The sequence below is a fragment of the Pinus tabuliformis genome, chromosome 3_2 (genome assembly GCF_031772625.1).
Source record: "Pinus tabuliformis cultivar Carrire ecotype Pingquan chromosome 3_2, CPIR1, whole genome shotgun sequence".
In the NCBI taxonomy this organism is placed as follows: domain Eukaryota; kingdom Viridiplantae; phylum Streptophyta; class Pinopsida; order Pinales; family Pinaceae; genus Pinus; species Pinus tabuliformis.
In genome coordinates, this window is record NC_142302.1 from 436,591,879 (window position 1) to 436,606,472 (window position 14,594).

Sequence of the window (14,594 nt, forward strand, 5' to 3'; positions counted from 1 at the left end):
GGCAATAAAATTAGGCACTTCTCAAAACATACAAAGTTCGACATTTGGTCACTTCTCCTCACCACCCACAAACAAATGGGCAGGTCAAAAGCACCAACAAAGTATTAGAGAACATACTTACTAAAATAATAGCCAGTCATCTCTGCGACTGGGTTGATCAACTTCCTGAAGCCTTATGGGCTTATAGGACAAGTCGATGAAGCACAATAGGATTTTATCCATAATTTTGACTTGGTGTATGGAAAGTGTCCATATTTCCCATTGAATTTGAAATCAACACAGTTAGGGTTAAGATATAGGTTGGTCTAGATTTAACAAAAATACGAAAGCATCAGTTAAAACAACTTCATGATCTCAATGAAATCCACTTGGATGCATTAAAACACACATATTTTTTTGGAGAAACAATGAGAAAAATGGCACAACCAGCTGATCAAGAAGAAGTTATTACAACTTGGGGATTGGGTACTTCTGTACAATTCTTGAAAGGACTTCAAAATAAAATTGTGCACCAGATGGTTGGGTTCTTAATATATTGATACACTTTTAAATAATGGAACTATCAAAATGGGAACTATAGATGGACAACAGACCCCTTTACTTGCTAATGGGCATCACCTCCGCTTGTATCACCATCCAATATCAAATGAATCTTTCATCAGGTAATATTCCTCCAATATTCGATTAGATATATTTCCTGAGGGAGAGCAGTCCTCCACACCTATGCCTCCACTAGGAACTTAAAGAAAAGAAAGAATAAATTTCCAATTGTGAAAACTCTTAGGAGAATAGTTAGACACATGATAGGTGAAAACCAACTTGTTGGAAATTTCCATCTACAAAAGGAAGAAGAAGAAAAATAAATTTCCAACTATGAAAACTCTCAAGAGTGCAGTTAGACAGATGACAGGTAAAAACTAGCTTGCTGGCACTTAATGTCTAGAAAAATTATAAAATCTCTTTTTCAACCATTTTCTTTCAAATAATATTTATGTTCAACATTGTAATTTTTCTTTTACATGAATGATGCTGTAATTTCTACAGGAAAGTTGCTGACACTTGACAAGTAACACCATTATCAATTGTCAACACTTTTCAAATAACAATGCCAATAATTGTCAACACTTTTCTAGAAAAGCATCATCAATTACTGACACTTTACAAGTAACAAAATCATCAAAGTATATGTGGTGTCATTTGTCCAACAAAAAATTTCCAATTTTACCGCTAATCTAGCGATAGTCCATGCTTCACACGCTAACATCATTGCAACATGTCACGCCAACAATCACCAACTGTACAATTGTAGCCTCACTTACGGTAAGATCAAATAAGGTATGAAACAACTTGACACCTATTTATTACTTTAAATAACTATGATTTATGACTTGTCCATCACCTATCCCATCCTTGAACGTGGCTAGTCAAACACTTAAGTTGGGGGGAGTCACCACCCTCAATGACTATAACGTATACGTCTTGCCATAATACCCAATTAAAACAATTGTAATTACTAATTTAAATTCAAAAAATTTCCAAATTTAGAAAAGGAAACAACATCACCTCCCATAGCATGCATGCACAACTGAGTGATATATTTAGCTTCATCTGTTGGAAATCAATTCAAAAACATCTCATAAAATGGGAGGATCAAGTGTTCACCATGAACAAGCTAATATAGCATAGTTGCAAGAAAGTAGAGTAGTATATCACTTGTTTAAGAATACAAGATGGATGGTATAACTTGAAAAGTTACAGTGATTTGATATAGAAATCAAATTGAAATTTTCCTAGAACCTAGAAGATGAAAAATCCATGGTTAAAGGCATGGAAGTTTTTATAATAGAATAAACAATAGAAAGAGTGAAGAGGCTTCCTCGAGAAGGAGAATGATGGTTTTCCAAGATGCCATCATTGGCATCAGACAAACTTCTTCATCCATGTGGGAGAGGGTATGTGTGAGACTCCTTGTCGGATGTTTAGAAGGATGTAGCTCTCTTTTTGGAGAGGTACCTGACATGTGAAGGTCGATATAATGTAGTAGCTACTTACCATCTAAATTTTTTTATCACACTTATGACACAATGCCCTGCTAAATATCCCACATTTCTTGTTGAAAACACTACAACACATTGCTCATGATACGAGGGGTGTGAAGAACCCTGCAACAATTATAAAAAATCATGGGTTAGTTAAAATTATAGTCCTTGTTACCCTAGGAAATACTCAAAAAACATGGAAGAAATTCCTAAGACTTACAGATGAATCAATAGAGGGACAACCGAGAAAAGAAAGGACAAGAGAAACATTTGAATCCATGGAGGATGCAGAAGGAATTTGTGATTAGGATAACAATCCCAAAAAAATTGAGGATGAACAAGAACCTAGTGATTACATGCCCTAACCTTTAGAGGAAAATCATGGAAGTGACAAAACTAACCCTCCAGGCGAAGAATTTCAATTCCCTAAGATTGAAGAAACACGATCCATGACCCCAATAATTCCTCTAAAGAGGAAGAAATCTGTTGAAGGGTTCATAACATTCTTACCGAAGAAAAGCACGAGGTAAATGTGAATCAAACTAGATGAAAAAACCATAGTTACACCACCAGAACTAAGAAGAAGGAATGTTGTGCTCACTCCACAAGAACCAGACATCGATGGAATTGGAAGAATTGATGAAGTGATAGCTAAAGTAATTGGCGAAATAAGAAGTGATCTTATGATCATACAAGAACCTCACACATACACATAATTTGATACTATAGTTACTACACAAGAACCAACTATAGTAAGGATTGATGTGTTAGTCAAACAAGAACACAATGTGAAGACATAATTGGATACTGTAGTTGCTACAGAAGAACCAACTATAGTAACTGTTACACTAAAAAATGTCACCTTGACTACTTACAGTTAGTATGGCTCAAATCAACAGTCATGCTACCCTCTTAGGCAAGTCTTATGCCTCTGTTATCCATCTCAAACTCAAAGAAGAGAGAAAGTCTTGTAAAAACTATGTTTATCTCTGGGGTCGTAGGTTCTCTCTAGCCTTACCTGCGGGGACGCAGGCCATGTTCACAAAAACTGCGTCCATGGACGCTCTGTATGTTAAAGGACAGGTGCGTCCTTCTGTAAAAGGCAAAATGCGCAAGTTTTATCTTGAAAAAGTTACTTGTGGTTGCTTCTAGAACATTCTAGAGGTCGGTTTGATGAAATGGATGCGCCTCCAGTTGGTTCATGTATCTCTATTAAGAGGGAGCTTATCCCATCAATAAGGGAGCTATCCCACCCATAGAGGGGGATGATCCCATTGATAGTGGACCTGAATAACCTCTTTACAGCACTATAAATAAAGGCATTGAGCCAGAAGGAGGAGAGGTTGGAGCTATACATTTTCTTTGGGTAAATGCTGCAGGATTTAGGTCTTCCATTAGAACCTTTGTGAGGAGAGATTGTCTTTACATGATTCTATTTGGAAGTGGGTGAGCTTTGTCAAAGTAGAGGAAAACACTTGATGGACCCTGGGAGGAACTTGCACAACACCAAGGCCAGGTTGTAAGAGTTTCTTTGTTTCGTTATTAATACAAACTGGTTTATTTTTCTCAATAGCTTGTGTTAATGAGTTATTTCATGTGTTCCTTGGTCTGCATGTTGAATGTATGTTTTATTATATGAAATACAAGTGCTCGGTAATTGTTTGATTGTTTGTGGTTGCAGGAATTGACTTGAAGGAGGAGCTCATCCGGATTGGCAAGGACGAACTACAACAACAGCGTTTTGGAATAAGGTAAGCCTAAACACTTGTACTTTTCATGTTGTAAAAGGTATATTTAGAGAAAGATCACTCCATTTTGTCTTGTTTGTCGCTAGCGAGTTTAGACTCCTAGGGAGGTCAGTTGTGTCAGCCCAAATGACTTTTTCCGCCACGACAAATTGGCGACTCCGCTGGGGAATCCATTAATGAGAGAGTCTTTTCCTTTATATGAAATTTGCTTTGAGAAAATCATTTTTATTTTCTGGTTTTTGACTGTGAGAAGTAGTATTTGGGTGGCTTAGCTTTAGATTTAGTTAGATTTGGTTTTTCTTCCTTTTTCCAGAAGGACGCACCCTCTGAGTACTGCACAGTGCGTCCTTGGACGCGCTGTTTCCGTCTGCACAGAGCGGGCCCGCACCTGTGACAACGGGTGGCCTGCGTCTTCCTGTAAAAGTTAAGAAAATTCCATTTTTGCTTTAAATTGCTTTTAGATTTTGATTTTACTTAGTGTTTTCTGCCCAGATCCTTTAGTACCCTGTCAAGAATTCTCACCTGAACTTGTTTTGTGAGCTTTGAGTGTTTTAGTGGATTTCAACGAAGTTTAGACCTAGGGTTTGATTTTTGGATAGGTTCTGTAGTGACTTTGAGCGTAGAAAGTTGTCCAGCCTTAGATCTCTCTGGTTAGTCAACCTTCTTAGAAGTCGGACCTGTCGTAAAGTCTCCTTGTTTGAGCAGCTTGCCATTTAAGTTGTTTTGGGTCAAATTTCGAATTGCTTGTGTATAAAGTATTGATTTCCATTTTACAAAAAGAACAAAAAGATTAGAGTTTTGTTTTGGCTAGTTTTTGGTTCTGCAATAAGCTAGTCCTTGATTTGATTGTGATCAAGTAAAACACCTTAGAATAATCATTGTTAGTTTTGGCCTCATTAAACTTGCTTAGAATAAATTTGCCTTTAGTTTGCTTATGAGTGGATTTTCATAGATTTTGATAGTTGTTAAGATTGCTTTTTGGTTACATTAGATTTATTTGCTTTATTAAAAGAAAAATACAAAAACATCTTCTTAAAAAGTCTTGTTTCAAGTAGCTTTTTATTTTGAAAGAAGAAAAGAGTTTTTTTCGTGCATGTAAAGAGAGGTTATGTTTTTATGCTTGGAAAAGAAAAACGAATTGTTTCTTTGATTGTCTTCAATTAAGAAGTTGCTTTTATAAAGATTGCATTCTCTCAACTTTTTAGTTAAAACAATTCATCGAAAAAGCAAAGTAGTGGATAAATCATCCTAGGTGCATTTTGTAGTGGTTTTGAGTCGAGTCAACACACCACTAGTTTCACTTCCATCACCTTTTGACTTAAAGAACAACCTTAAAAGTAACGCTTAAATTAAAATCAATCTAGTAATTTTTATTTTCTAGGGCTCTAAAGCACCAACATAGCTTAGGCTAGGGTCTTGGAGTAGGTGAGTACTTAACTCTCCAAGACTATAAAACCAAACAGTTAGTCTATCTTGAGTAGAACAAATCCAATTGTTTCAGTTACATTCTGGGAAAGCTCCTCTTAAAGGAGAAGCACGAGCTCGTGTCCGAACCAGTGAGGGGATCATTCCTCCCTCGTTGGGAACGACGCCAGACAGTACGTATTAAAAACGGTAAACCTCGGATTAACCATTGTCGAGGAGCCAGGGGTCACTTATCGGTAAACCTTGGATTACTGTCAAGGAGCCGGTAAGGGGATTGAGCTTGTTACTCTGCCCTTGCGTGCTGTCAGAGTTTAGACTGTTCCCCCAGGTGTAATTGTTGTGATTGGTAACCTTAGTGGCCATAATATCTAGGATTCTACCCAAGGTGACGGTGGAGGGAAGGTCCCACTGTACCTGGAGCAGACGTCGGCTATACTCACTTGGATTTTCTGGGGGGTTCGCTTCACTTCGAGACGGTTAAAGTGGAGGAACTTGGTCCAGTCTATTCATTAAGCAGGTTGTCGGCGTAACTGTTCCACCCGCCATTTCTGTACTGAATCCTGCGAGGTTGGACCTAATCACCAACTAGCGCTTTTGGTCTGGAAGATACTGTTTGTGTGTGCTTTGACGCTCTAGATTATTTAGGCGTGTGCTTCAAATTTGTTTGGTTCTTTAGAAGACTTTAGGTGGTTTGATTTGAAATTTTTTACTTTGTTTTCGTGTGTTGTAGTTAAAAATCATTAATTGTGGCGGAATTACCGAGACGGTCCCGTCGAATTGCGGGCCAGTCTCCTGAAGTTGTTTCTGTGGCCGAATTGTTGAGAAGATCCCGTGAACTCAGGGGTTCACCTCCTCGAGACGACCCCAGTAATTTAGAAGGTTTAAAGGTCCTTGTAACTCACCTAGAGACAGTAGAGTAGGTTCACCTGAAGAAGGAGAATCTTCCTTGGTAGTCCATCCAGATTACCAAAGTTTAGAAACAGGTTACAATCCCGAAGCTGTTACAGTTTCCGAGCTTGCTGGTAGTTTTTCATCTGCCAGTGAAACAGGCGAAGAACCTGAAATTTCCGAACCTGTTACTCCAACTCCTAGTGTTCCTGATTCACCAAGAATAGAAAGAATTATCACCGAAAATCTTCCTGTTGGATTAATTGCTATAGAAGAACTTGTTCCAGAGGAAGAAATAGGCGTTTCTGATTCTGAAGATATAATTACCCTTGATCTAAGGGAGCGTGAGTCCATCTTTTACAGTCCTCCTAGAAGTGAACCTTGGTACCTTGCATTAACCAATTTCTTAGACAACTCAGTAGGTTTTTCTACACCTCGTACTCCTTTTCCACCCGGAGGAATTCATACTCCTGTAAATATGTCTGGTCAGTCATCTGTGTTTACGCAAAGTCCTGAATCATTTTTACATGGCGGTCCTTCTGTTCCTATCGGGTATCAATCACTTTCTGGTACCTTTGCGGGAGCATCTCCTCGACCCATTGATCATGGGTTATTAGTTGGAAACAGTGGTAATGTACCATTGAGTATAGGTGATGTTTATATGATGTCAGGTTCAACTCCTGTTAACCAACCTCAAGGTGGCCAATTACCGCCTGGGGGGCAACCTTCGTTAATGCCTGGGGGGCAACCTCAAGGTACTTCATTCGTGTCTGGGGGGCAACCTCAAGGGTATCAACCCCAAGGGTATCAACCCCAGCCTCAATATGTACCCCAAAGTCAACCTCAGTATCAATATCAACCTCAAGGATGGCAACCTCAAGGATGGCAACCCCAAGGGTATCAACCCCAAGGGTATCAACCTCAAGGATACCAACCTCAAGGTCAAGGTCAACCCCAGTACTCGTATTTACCTCAAGGTTATCAACCTACGGGTCAATACCCTGGTCAAGGTTATCAACCACCTCAAGGGCAATCATATGGGACTGCACCTTACAATTATCAACCCTATCCTCAATACGGCTATGGATCTCAGTATCCTCAACCTGTTACGAGTCAATACCCTGGAATGTTAACATGGGATCCGTCACAGGGTCAACAGATGTTGCAACCAAGTATACAGTCGGTACCTCAAGCAGGACAACCTGTAGTTCCTGGTCCACCCCAGCAACCGCAACCTGTCCAGTCAAGTGTTCAGACCCCTGTAACTTCGGTAGTTACTCAGCCGCCAATTGCACCTGGTACTCCACCTCACACGGCTGCAGCAACTACCGCTACATCTACCATGCTTACTTCTGGAGTATCGGCAGCTTCGGTTTCTACAGTCCCTGTAACCACTCCTCAGACATCTGTACCGTTGTCTGGATCTACGGTCCAAACCACAGTCCAGATGCCTGTAGGCCCACCTGGTACAAGTACGGTTGTTACTACTCAACCTCAATTTGTTCAACCTCCGTACCAGGGACAGTATCAACCTGGGCAAGCTGCCCAACAACCGGTTTACCAGTATCAACCGTATCCTGGGTACACTTATCAACAACCTCAGCAACCCCAGTACGGTCCGGTTAATCCTGGTTTTCCAGGAGGATATAATATCCCCAATGCGATTCCTGTTCCTAGTTATCCTGGATATCCTCCTCCTGGGGCTGGTATTGTGACTCAGAATTTTAGAGATCCTAACCGGCAGTTACCTTTTATTGCAACTTTAGATTTACCCGACTTGACGCGCCTAACGAACGATCCAATTCAATATCAACAGTTCTGGCCGCCAATGCCAAATAAGTTGCCCAGCGATATACCCAAGTTCGAAGGAAAGTCTGGAGAGGATCCGTCTAATCACGTGATGACTTACCACCTCTGGTGTGCCTCAAATTCCATCTCAGATGATTCCATCCGCTTACGTCTTTTCCAGCGTACACTCATTGGTCTCGCGGCCAAGTGGTACATTGAGTTGCCACGGGCCTCTTTTTACAACTTTAGCCAGTTAGCTACCTCGTTCTTAACTCATTTTCAGTTACCAGTCAGATACGATAATGGTACAGAATTATTAACTTCGCTAAAACAATCGACATCCACGTACATTTCTGATCACATCCATGAGTGGAGACGTCGAAGGAGATTAGTGAAAGTTTTTATCCCGGACCAAATCTTAGCTGAATGGTTTGTCAAATCATTATTACCAAGAATTACTGAAGATGTAGCTAAGGCCGGAGTAGTTACTGAGGAGCAAGTCATTGCTCAAGCACAATACCTTGACTTAGTTTACACTCAGTCGGGTACGTTACACGAGAAAATTCCGGATCTTCCCAAGTCAAACCAAATCGCTGCTGCTCCTTCGGGATCTCATGCCGCTGATGGTATGATTGGTATCGTGACTACGAAGAGCAAGAAGAAGTCTTCCAAGGCTTCAACTACTCCAATTATCACTTTGCCTGATTCTCCGACAGGAGAGTCTTCTCCTGAACTCACCGCCGACATTCACGCGTAGAGTCATCTACGGCCAAACCAAAAAACGGTGGAAAGAAGAAAGGAAAGAAGAAGGCCAAAGCAGACAAGGCTCCAAAGGAGAAAACAGAAAAATCGGAAACCAATGACGAAAAGCGCAAACCTCGTTATCCTTGTCTCATTTGTGAAGAAGATCATTTTACGAGAGACTGCCCTCATCGGGCCGAGGTAGTGAAAATAGTTAAAGGTTCTCCCACTCCTGCTGTGTTAAAGAATCCATTTCCAGAGCAGGAGAATAAGATGATAGGTTCTTCTTCGAATGCCAGTGAAGAACCCATTTTGATGATGTCTCATGTCAGGATTGCGACTCGATCGCAAGATTATGGTAGTAAGGCTCCTGTTGATGGTAAAGAAGCAGAATCTTCTCACTCTAACCCATCAACCTCAGCTCCTGGTTCCGATCCACTACAGATCGAAAAACCTAACCCAGACTTAGTGATTAAGCCGCCCGCCAAGGGTGTACTTCGAAGGTCTGCTTTCAATCCACATGCGAGAGCAGCCCAGAATTACAACATTGTTGAAGACTTAGCTGTTTCACCTTCAGCAATGTCGGCACTCGAAGTGCTGCAATCATGTCCAGCGCAACGAAAATTGCTTTTGTCGGCTATTGGAGCTGTCGATGTTCAGGACCCGAACCTAATGATCTTTGATCTAGAAAATAGTACACCACGTCTCCCCCATCAAATGGCTTTCCAAATCCCAGTGATAGTCAAAAACAGGCCTATTCATCGGACTGTGATTGATGAGGGAGCTTCTACGTGTATTATGTCGATTCAATGTTGGAGATCGCTTGGTTCTCCTTCGTTGAACCAATCCCCCACCATCCTTAAGGCCTTTGATGGCCGTGGGTTCCGTCCGTTTGGTATTCTACAAGAATTGCCTATAGGGGTCGAAGGTAAAACCGTTAGTCTGGATGTGGAAGTGGTTGATGCCCCTCTAGACTACAACCTTCTTTTGGGTCGAAGTTGGTCATATGCTATGACAGCGGTCGTTTCATCGGTCTTCAGAGTCATTAAGTTTCCACATAACGGTAAGATCGTGACTATTGATCAGCTGACATACTTTTCATCCGACCCAACCTCTTCAGAAACTATCAACATGTTGGTAAAACGACAATCCCTTATAGGACATTGGTGTAGGTTTAGTTAAGGATTCCGGTTTACTGGGAACTTTTCCTCTCCCTCCACTCAATGTAGATCCTTCATTTGCAACGATTCATATGATCACGTCAGAAAACATTATTTATGATGATCCTTGGTATGTTCCCTCTGACTCTGAGCTAGATTCACTCGGTGATGTTATGCCGTTGAGTCCGTATGAAATTGCTTATGAAGCTCTTATGTCTTTTACCGATTTTCATTCAACCGAGCCCGACCAAATGAATGTGGTCAGTGAAGAGTCACTTTTCACCTCACCTTTAGAACGGATAACGTTTCCCGAAGACGTGTCATCTGACGAACGACTTCGCGAAATCCTAAGTGTAGATGATCTACCATGGGAAGATCTCCATCACAGATCTTCGTTTTTACCTAAGGGCGATGCATTTGAAAATGATTTTTCATCTATCTTTACCGCTGAATATGTCAAAGACGCTCAGGATCCAACGAAACATTCTGATTCAGAGCTGAATTTAGGGAATATTTCTCGTACTATTCCCATTGATATATCAGTGAAGCCCGGAATTGAGGAGAACATTCATATAGGTGCCGCATGTACTGAAGAAGAAATCCAAACTTACAAGGCCCTATTCCAAGAATTCCGCGACGTGTTTGCCTGGTCCTACGAGGAAATGCCAGGAATCGATCCTGCCATTGTTGTTCATGAAATCAAAACCTACCCGGATGCTAAACCCATTCGGCAACGGTTGCGTCAGATTCACCCTCGAAAAGCAGCTGCAATTAAAGCAGAAGTCGAAAAGCTGTTGAAAGCAGGTTTCATTTATCCGATCCGTTAACGGATTGGGTATCGAATATTGTTCCCGTCAATAAAAAACAAGGAACAATAAGAATCTGTATCGACTATAGGGATATCAATCGAGCTTGTCCAAAAGACAACTATCCTACGCCTTATATCGATCAAATAATTGATGATTGTGCCGGAAGTGAGATGTTTTCCTTCATGGATGGTTTCTCAGGCTATAATCAAATCAATATTCTACCTGCCGACCAACCAAAAACGGCATTCATTTGTCCATGGGGGACATTTGCTTATTGCAAATTACCTTTTGGGCTTAAGAATGCCGGCGCTACTTTTCAACGGCCATGTCTTATGCATTTCATGACATCAAGCACATTGTGCAACCCTATCTCGATGATTTGCCTGCTCATTCTTTACACGAGCTGATCACCTTGTCCAGTTACGAGCAATCTTTATGAGGTGTAGGCATTATCGAATTCGGTTGAATCCCCACAAGTGTGTTTTCTGTATAGAAACAGGTCGATTGCTGGGATTTGTTGTTTCCAAAGCCGGCATTCGCGTCGATCCCTCGAAAGTCGAGGCTATCATCCAATTGCCTCCTCCTTCGAGTTTGCGCCAACTCCAAAGTTTGCAAGGGAAAGCGAACTTTTTACGCCGATTCATCCCTAACTACGCCGAGGTCACTAAAGGTTTTACACGGTTGTTGAAACAGAACGTACAATTCTTTTGGGACGAGATTGCCCAACAATCTTTTGATGCACTAAAACACGCGTTGACCCATGCACCGTTATTGCATCCTCCCAACTACAACCAGGACTACTTCTTATACCTCGCAGCTTCGCATTCCACCATTGGAATGGTGTTAGTTCAAGAAGATGAATTCAAGGCAGAGCATGTGATATATTATCTTAGCAGAACCTTAAATCCAACTGAGTTAAAATATTCACATGTGGAGAAATTGGCCCTGGCAGCCGTTCAAGCTGTCCAGCGTTTTCGTCACTACATTCTTCTCCGCAAAACTACTGTTATTTCGGATTGCAACCCTATGATTTATATCTTGACAAAACAACTGCTAGGGGGCAAGTACTCTAAATGGATCGTCATCCTGCAAGAGTTCGACTTGGAGTTTGAGAAGTCCAAGTCTAAGAAATCTTTAGTCTTCGCGGAATTGATGTGTGATTTCCCGAGTGCTGACACAGAGACTGTGGCAGAGGAGTCCATTGCGGACGAATCTTTGTTTCTTATTAGCACTATAGATCCGTGGTATGGGGATATAATCATCTATCTCCAAACCCAAACCTTTCGGCCTGAAGCTTCCAAGGAAGACCGTCGAAAAATTCGGTTTCAATCCCAGCAATACAGAATTATTGGAGATACACTTTATCGCCTGGGGGCAGACTTAGTTTTTCGACGTTGTTTAACTCACAACGAGGCTGAGAGAGTTTTGAATGATTGTCACTCTGGAGCATGTGGCGGTCATATGTCTGGGTATGCCACAGCTCAGAAGGTGTTGCGCGCTGGCTATTTCTGGCCGTCTATGTTTAAAGATTGTATCCTTGCCGTCAGAAAATGCCACAACTGTCAAGTGTTTGATCGAAAGATGCGCGCTCCACCTGCTCCTCTCCACCCTATAATTGCCGCTGGTCCATTCGCTAAATGGGGTATCGACTTTATTACTTGTAACCCTCACTCGGCCGGGGGGCATGCGTATATCATCCTCGCGGTTGATTATTTTACTAAATGGGCCGAGGCGATGCCTACATTCGACGCAAGCGGCAAGACAGCTGCAGTTTTCGTATTCAATCATATCATAACTAGGTTTGGTGTCCCACAAGCAATCATTACTGACCATGGGAGCCATTTTCGAAATGTCATGATGACTGAGCTTACAAGCCAGCTTGGTTTGCGCCACGATAGCTCTACACCTTATTATCCGCAAGCCAACGGTTTGGTTGAGTCAATCAACAAAGTTCTAGTCATCATGATTCGACGGATCATTGGTATCCATCGAACGAATTGGCATAACATGTTATTTTCGGCGCTATGGGCATATCGAACTTCAGTGAAAAATTCAACAGGTTTCACCCCTTTCCAGCTAGTTTATGGCTTAGAAGCTGTGTTACCTATTGAATGCGAAATCCCATCACTTCAAATGGCTGTCGAATTACTTCCAGCTACTTCCGAAGAGGAGAAACGGTTGTTATACTTGGCTAAATTAGATGAGACTCGACGTGACGCTACTTTAGCTATCGAGACTCACGCAAAACGAATGAAAGCCCAGTACGATAAAAATGTAACTCCTCGAAGTTTTTCAGAAGGAGACCTAGTACTATTATATGATCAAGCTAACGATAAGCTAGGTGCCGGAAAATTCGTTCCCATGTGGCATGGGCCCTACATTGTAAAGCGAAAGCTAGCAAAAGGGGCTTATGAGCTAGTTGATTTTGATGGGGACTCTTTGGGTAAACCCAGAAATGGACTTTACCTAAAGAGGTATTATGCTTAAAATGATGGGTATGGAGAAGTTTTTAGATAGGTTAGATTTTCTTTCTAGCTAGCAAGTGTGTTAGTTTAGTCTGTGTGCTTAGCTTAGCGAGTGTGGTTTGTCGTCATTATTCTGGCTTATTTTGGTTTTACTCTTGATATTGTAGATGTCGACGCCTCTCCAAACATACATTGGATTTGCTGATGGTGCTTGTCGTAGTACACGGAATATCTCTTCCGCAGCTTGGGTTATCTATTCACCCTCTGACGAGTTAGTTTCTATGCATGGGGTAAGCCTCGGTCAAACAACGAATAACATTGCAGAATACAGTGCAGTGGTTGAATTATTATCCGAATCTATTTCATTTGGAATTCGACGTTTGATTGTGAGGTTAGATTCTGAACTTGTTGTATTACAGCTTAATAGAGTTTATGCCATTAGAAATCCCGTGTTGTTAAGGTTGTTTTTGAGAGTGCGTCTCTTGGAACGTGAATTTGATTACATTGAATATCAGCATATTCCAAGGTCCCTGAATACATTAGCAGATGCAATTGCTTCTCGAGTGTTGGACAGACATTTGTAATAATCATGCAAGTAAATTTAAAGACATTTCATCATACATGTTAAACAAGATAAACCGGTAATAGTGATATATATAGATAGAAGTGTGTCCAAAAAATATATACATCGTCTTCGATCATAGGTTGAAAACACCTTATGATCGGCAAAATGATAGTACAAAAAGTCAAAAATGTCACATGTGACTACAAAAGTGACTAGTCAATCACTGGTGGTGCTCTCTGTACGACACCACTGCGCGGGCTACCTTACGCAGAAATCTCCTAAACGGTCCAGGGACCGCGACTACAAAACGCTGAAGCCTGATAGGAATGTCGTCCATAGTAGTCTCAGGTATGTCTACCGTGAGACGATCTAGGTCATGCTCCAACTCAGCTAGTACGTCTGCAGCCGCGTCCTGTGGGGCCGGTGCCGGTGCAGCTGGATGTCGTCTATCATAAGGCCGGAGATTGGCTGGACGCTGTGGGCCAACATCTGCATTTTGAAAATTTTACTGTTAGTTTGAGACGATATATATGAAAAATAAAAAATACATAACTAGAAAACTTGTGAAAATAAAAGTACCTCTGTCGTCCCATTGTTCTCCCTGTGGAAGAACCATGTCCGGATCACCTCTGAAATCCATTCCGGCATATGGAAAGTCTTGTATCACAAAAAGCTGGCCCTCTAACCAGTCAAAGTAACTGTCTGAGAATCGAACCACTGCCGCGCCCTCGTCAGGATGCCGGGCCATCACCGCAACCCATCGTATAAGCTTTGGCTGCCGAGGACCCAAGTCATCAACAGTGAGTTGCTGAGGGATCAGCATTGGAACTCTCTCCAAGGCAAAGCTCACGACTATAGGCCCATATCCAAAAGTCTTTAGTCGCCCGTTCTTTGCCTTGGTCAGTTGGCTCTTCATATGAGCCGACACAGCTTCACACCAGTTGAAGATGGTGCCTTGGTAACAGT